Below are 6,900 nucleotides of genomic sequence, written 5' to 3' on the forward strand. Positions count from 1 at the left end.
GACACGTGAAAACAAACAAGAGGGCAGAAAAGTATCAGCTTTTCAACAGCTCTGAAACTGAAGCGGACAGAACACAGGAAGGGCACAAAGGAGAGAGGAGGCAGGTGAGCCCATGAAGCTCAAGGAATGCTGTTACAAATGGCTGTATCTCAGAAGACAGAGTACAGAGCCAGGGTGTGAGGGGGATTCTGGGAAGGGCAGCCCAAGAAAAGGACGAGGTGTGAAACGGTGTGAATAAGTCATGTGGAAAACTAGAGCACAGTTACTGGGAAGCCTACAGAACGACAAAACAGAAGGACCGGGGTCAAATGGCAGAAAGTTAGTGTCATCTTTTTTCTTCACGTGGCAGGAATCTACTACACAAGTAAAGGGTTACATCATCAGAAATATATTTTATTTTATTTGGTGTCATGCTTGTTTTCAAATCAAAGGGGAAAGACTACACTGCACTAGGGAGTAGCAAACATGACATTATTTTACAGGACAGCATTGTCTAAAAAAAAAAAAAAAAAAAAAAAACACTACAAACAATGCTCCAGAGTGGACAGGAAGCAAACTAAACACTGCACATCACCCAGAGTTTCCATGAAACTGTAATGAAAAAGTTAAATTTGGCTTTAAAAACAGCCAAATAAAAGCAGAAAAATTATCCTAAAACAAACTGGTATTTATCCAAAGAGGAATGAAAAGATTGACAAACATATTTCAGAAAGATTACTCTGGCAGCAACATAAAGGTAAACATCAGGGAAGCAAAACTTGAAAAGAATATTTCAAGATTATAGGTGAGAAAGTGTATTATGATAATAAGACATGAAAAATGATAAGCAGGTAGAAAATACTGAACTTGCTGAGTGACTGGATGCAGTAATTTCAAGGAAGTTTGGACTCTGGGATCTTTCCTGCTGCAGCGTTTCAGTGATGTTGTCTACTAGGATGGGCAAAAGAGATGACAGTGTAGCTTACAAAGAGGCAGGGATGAGGGAAGCGTCAGGAACAAGGCCTTCAATTTGGGGAGTAATGAATTAATATGAGGCACGCAAGGGACTCAGAAGAAAGGATTTGGATAAATACCTTTGGATTAGAAATAGATAGCCTTATTCAGGAAAAGCATAGCTGTTAAGATAACTATTTGTAAAATATGCTAACCTGGTATAATTAATGCAAACCTATGCAGAATCCTGAACTTTTGAAAATAAAACAATACCAGGGGAAGAAAACGATGACATTAAAATTTTCAGTTATATATTTTAACATCTGTTTCAAGGATATAAAAATATACTTTTATAAATATGTGCAAATACTCATTTTGGGGATATTACAATAATAAGCATTTTTGAGTGTAATGAAAAGGTTTAATAGTAAAACACCAATTCAAGATGCTACAAGAAGATTCCTTTTTAAAATTGATCTTAAAAGACAAGTTTTAAATTGTAAATGAGAAATGCTTGTGTGAATATAGAATTATGAATCATTTTAAAGTACTGCTATGAGGTAAGAAAGAAATATAAAACCCTATTTGAAAATTCACAAGGTTTTCTTCTTATTTCCTTGTAAACAGCACACTAACAACTCTAATTTCATATCTGTGCCTTCTGGAACAGTAGGTAAAGATTGAAGGAATGATCTAGACATTAAAAATAGTAGTAAAATTATGATTATCCTAGCTGGAGATATAAAGATTTTCAAATACATCTATGATTATCAAGCAGGGCTCAAACTTCATTTCAGGAAAGAACAAACAAACTAAAAAAATCAAGTAACCACAATTTCTGAGTTTTGGATACAAAAGAATTTATATGTTAGTTTTATATGTATAACAAAGAATTGACAGCTAGTTTAACACCTATAAATACTGAAGTTAATATAAAGATTTTTAAGAATAACATGGAGTATACATATGGCAAGAGATATTTTAAAAAGTAAAAAATCATATTCTAGAGATAATTTTTAAACCCTGTTGGTAATTTTTCTTTCCTTATGATTTTATAATAACAAGTATCTGTATAAGAAAAAAAATCATAAATTGTGATTTCATTCATTTACTGTAAGTACCATTGCATATAGATATTAGGAAAAGACAAATCAGAATCTCTTCAGCAAAAAAAAAGTTCTACATTTTTTCTTTAAGACTATTGCAGCTGAAAATTTTCTCATTTAATGAAGAGAGAATAAGAATCTCATTTATATAATTATAAATTATAACTTTAGTAAAAAGACTAGATAAAATGCTTATTTATTTCCTCTTTATTTTCAAACAGATCTAAAACATCCACCAAGATTATACCAAACAGTAAGATAAATTAGTTAAGTACATTAAGTATTTATCAAACAGTAAGTTAGAAACCACAAGAAACAGAAAGGCCAAAAATTCTTAAATCGTAAGAAATCTGCTAAGGCCTAAAACAGAACTCACCTTGAATTGTCTATGAACTAAAGTTTTGTTATATTAGATAGAAGACATCGCTTCATGACTTTCAAAGTGAGAATTTTTTAAAAAAGACAAATCACTTCAAACTGAAATGAACTTCCAGAGGGAACTATATTCAATGTAGATATATACATACATGTGTGTGTGTTAGTCCCTCAGTTGTGTCCAACTCTTTGTGACCCCATGGACTGTAATCCACCAGACTCCTCTGTCCATGGAATTCTGCAGGCAAGAATACTGGAGTGGGTTGCCATTTCTTTCTCCAGGGGATCTTCCCGACCCAGGGATTGAACCCAGGTCTCCCACATTGCAGAAAGACTCTTTACCAACTCAGCCACCAAGGAAGCCATATATACACATATATAATTATAACCAAGACACTTTTCTGTACACCTGAAACTAACACAATATCATAAATTGATTATGTGTGAAGTCACTCAGTCATGTCCAACTCTTTGCGACCCCATGGACTGTAGCCTACCAGGCTCTTCCCTCCATGGGATTCTCCAGGCAAGAGTACTGGAGTGGATTGTCATTTCCTTATACTGCAATTTAAAAAAAAAAAATGAACCACCACCAACCTCAAAAACAACCACCGAAAAAGGTAAGGAACGAATTTTCTTTCATTTCTTCATAAAAATCAGCTATATGTCATTCAAAAGAGTATGAGCCTTGTTTTTTAACGACCTCACTGTCTCCTCTTAAGTTTAATTTGAAATAATTCTTCTCATATTTATAATATAGAGTTCCTCGTCTGACATACCCCCACTATCTCTGTTCTGTTTGTGTAATAATCTATCTCATCTTGACCCTCATTCCATTTCATATTCATCTTGTCCTTCTTAAATGAATTCTTCCCCTTCATCCCCCTCCCCATCTTCATATTGATCTAGCTCTTCTTCCTAATTGCTTTGTAATTTTTTTCTTTCATAATAGCATACTTAGTATGCCAACATTATAAATCTGAATCATGCACATATATTGCTCTTATTGTCACACCATTTTGAATTGTGACTTTGAAGGCTTCCATTTCTGTGGTAGGATCCTTTCTGTCATATAAGGGGACATGACATGCGAATGCCCTGTGAAAAAGTACAGGTAAAAAAGAGTTAGAAACAAAACAACTTGCCTTTGTGAGACCAAAGCCTGCGAGAGACTTGAGAGGTTGTGCAAGAGGCTCAGGCGATGGGAAGGCAGGATGAGAGACTCCTGGTGATGGTTTGGGAATGGCTTCAACCACATCTTCAATTTCAGAATCAGAATTATTGTCCTCAGAGACGGTTGTACTTTCTGGTCTCACAATGCCACATTTTGCTTCTACAGTGAAAACAAGGGAGAGTACATGAGAACAACTGTAATTTCAAATCAGTGAATAAAACCAGGAGGACAGTCTTAGATAACTTACTGTTTCTCTTGGATTGCTGAGCAGCATTCATTAGCTTCCTTAAGTTCAGTTTCAGGACATTCTGGAGAAGAAAATAAGAACGTTAAGAATAATAAGAGTCAAATTTAATAAAATAAATAACATCTCTCATTATTCTATGATCTAACACAAAGAGCACAGTCTCTGGAGTCATTCAGATGTGGATTCAAATCCCAATTCTGCCACTGACTAACCTTCTCATGGGGTAAGGATTATGACAAATGACATAGGAAGCCCCAGATGTTCCTCTCCTTAACCCTAATATACTGCTATACAAATGCTATGACACCTACTAGATTACTTTCTCTACCAAAATGTTCTAGAATAAAATTTTATCCCCAATACTTTAGAGTACTATGTCTGAAAAACTAAGCTATTTAAATTAGCTGCTATGTTTTGAAATTTGCTTGCATGATTTCTATATGCATGAATTATCACTTGGGAAGGGAAATATGAAAGTTTAGCTTTTAGCAGAACTTTATTTAGATGGGTTAGAACTTCAAACAGGAGAAGTTATTTATATTCGGTTTGTCAAAGAGCTAAAGACAAATGATTTTTAAATTCAGCTCATTCTAAGAAAGAGGGAAAAAAATAAGGGTAAACATGTAGGGCAATGATCATGAATGAAAGCCACAAACACTCTAAACAGAAAGCCATAAGCAAACATGCTAACAATAGAGGCAGAGAGAGATGGACTCAAAGAACAGACACTGAAGAAATGTATTCTGCAAGGAAAAGTTAGGTTAACAGTAAATAATAAAAATGACAAAAGATAGGGGAGGAAAAAGAAAGGAAAAAATGAGATATGCCTAGTGAAGTACAAACTTAAGAAAAAAAAAAAAGAAAAGCATAAGTATAATGAGGTATGTGGAAAAACATATATATTTAGAATTTATAGACAGTAAATCAGTAATATATCAGTATTGTTAAGGATACACTATGAACAAAACCTGTGCTTTATATGTTTTTATTAATACATAAATTATATATCTACACTGTTCATTTTATTAAAATATCAACATAAATTATATATAAAACATATATTTAAAACAGAGGCTTTTGTTCATTATATATCCCTAATAATAGTTATTTACATTACTTTAAAACTTTGTATAAAGAATACTGTAACAAAGAGTTTAATTTTGCCACTATAAATAAGTCATTCAATTAGCCACACATGGTCATCTATCACTACCTGAACGCTGTCAAGTATTACTAGAGAGAGAGGAATTAATAAAGAAATATTCCTAACATTTCACTGGGAACAAGGACTGATAGTCAGAATTCTAAGGAGAATATGCTGTTTGAAAAAAAAAAATAATGGAATACAAGATGGAGCAAAAAAAGCTATGGGGTGGGAGAAGTATTGAGTTGGCTAAAAAGTTTGTTTGGGTTTTTCCATAAGATATTACAAAAAAAAAAACAAAACATGAACGCACTTGTTGATTAACCCAAAATATGGGAGCTCTCTGCACTGTCTATTCAATTTTGCTGCGAACCTAAAAGTGGTCTAAATAATAAAGTATATATTTTTTAAAGAAAACAGAAACAATGGTTGGATAGAATACTGAAACATGCTATAACACTTATAACCCTTGAGAATATTATGCCAAATGAAAGAAGCCAGTCATAAAAACCACATATGGTATGATTTCATGTATATGAAATGTCCAGAGGAGGCAAATCTATAGAGACAAAAAATAAATTAGTGGTTGCCCTGGGCTAATGGGGATAGGGTATCTGAATAAAATGGGGAATGATTGCTAATGTGGGATTCTTTTGAGATGATGAAAACGTTCTAAAAGTTGTTGTGGCCATGGTTGCACAATCCTGTGAATGTACTAAAAACCATTGAATTATACATATTAAATGGGTGACTTGATGGTATGTGAATTGTATCTCAATAAAACTGTCATTTTCTTAAGTAAAGCTACAATTTTTAAAAAGTAACTGGTTAGAACCCATAGCATGCATACTTTAAACATTAGAATGCTGAAGAATACTGAAGAAGTCTCTAGACTTCTAGAGATAGAAGACAGACTTCTCATAGTGATAATTCAACAGGAAGGCATGTCATAAATATCCACATGCCTAACAACAGAGCCTCAAAACAAACAAAGCAAGAACTGAAGGAACCAAAGCTAGAAACAGATAGAAATATTAATCACCAGTTTCTTAACAGGTAATAGAAGTAGACCCAAAGTAGGGGGGGTCGGGGATATAAATAATGTACACAATACCATCAACCACCTTGCCTAAAATATGTTGAGGATTGACACATGTACACTATTGATGTATAAAAGAGAAAACTAATGAGAACATATTGTATAGCTCAGGGAACTCTATCCAATGCTCTGTGGTGACTTAAATAGGAAAAGAAATCTAAAAAAGAGGGATTATATGTATACATATAACTGATCCACTTTGCTGTACAGCAGAAACTAAAGTAAGATTGCAAAGCAACTCTACTCCAATAAAAATTAATTTTAAAATATGTTGAGTGTAACAAGCTGTTGTTAAGCATTCACTTCATTATAATTTTTTGTCTCCTTGGAACCTCTAAGGATCTTTCAGTGGTCTGAAATCTTTCTTTAAGATTTACTATTATCTTCTTTCCTCTTATTATTTATGTATTTACTCTGGGCTGTGCCAGGTCTCCACAGCCGCACATGAGCCTTCTCTGGCTGCGGCAAGTGGGGGCCACTCTCTGGTTGTGGTGTGCGGGCTTCTAGGTGCGGGAGCTTCTCTGGCTGTGCAGCACTGGCTCTAGGATGCGTGGGCTTCAGACGCTGCGGCCTGCAGGCTCTAGAGCACAGGCTCAGAGGTTGTGGTACACGGGCTTCGTTGCCCTGCAGCATACAGAATATTCCTGGACCAGGGATTGAACCTGCGTCATAAGCAGATTCTTAATCACTAGATGAACCATCAAGGTGGTCTTCTTAAAGGTGACCAAAGTAATTTGCACAGATGCCTGTTTCCTTCTTAACACCCTTTCCAAACACAAAGACTTATTCAAAACCATCCCATTTTCCCCAAGACACAAACCC

This window comes from Oryx dammah, unplaced genomic scaffold (assembly GCF_014754425.2).
Source record: "Oryx dammah isolate SB20612 unplaced genomic scaffold, SCBI_Odam_1.1 HiC_scaffold_18, whole genome shotgun sequence".
Classification (NCBI taxonomy): Eukaryota; Metazoa; Chordata; class Mammalia; order Artiodactyla; family Bovidae; genus Oryx; species Oryx dammah.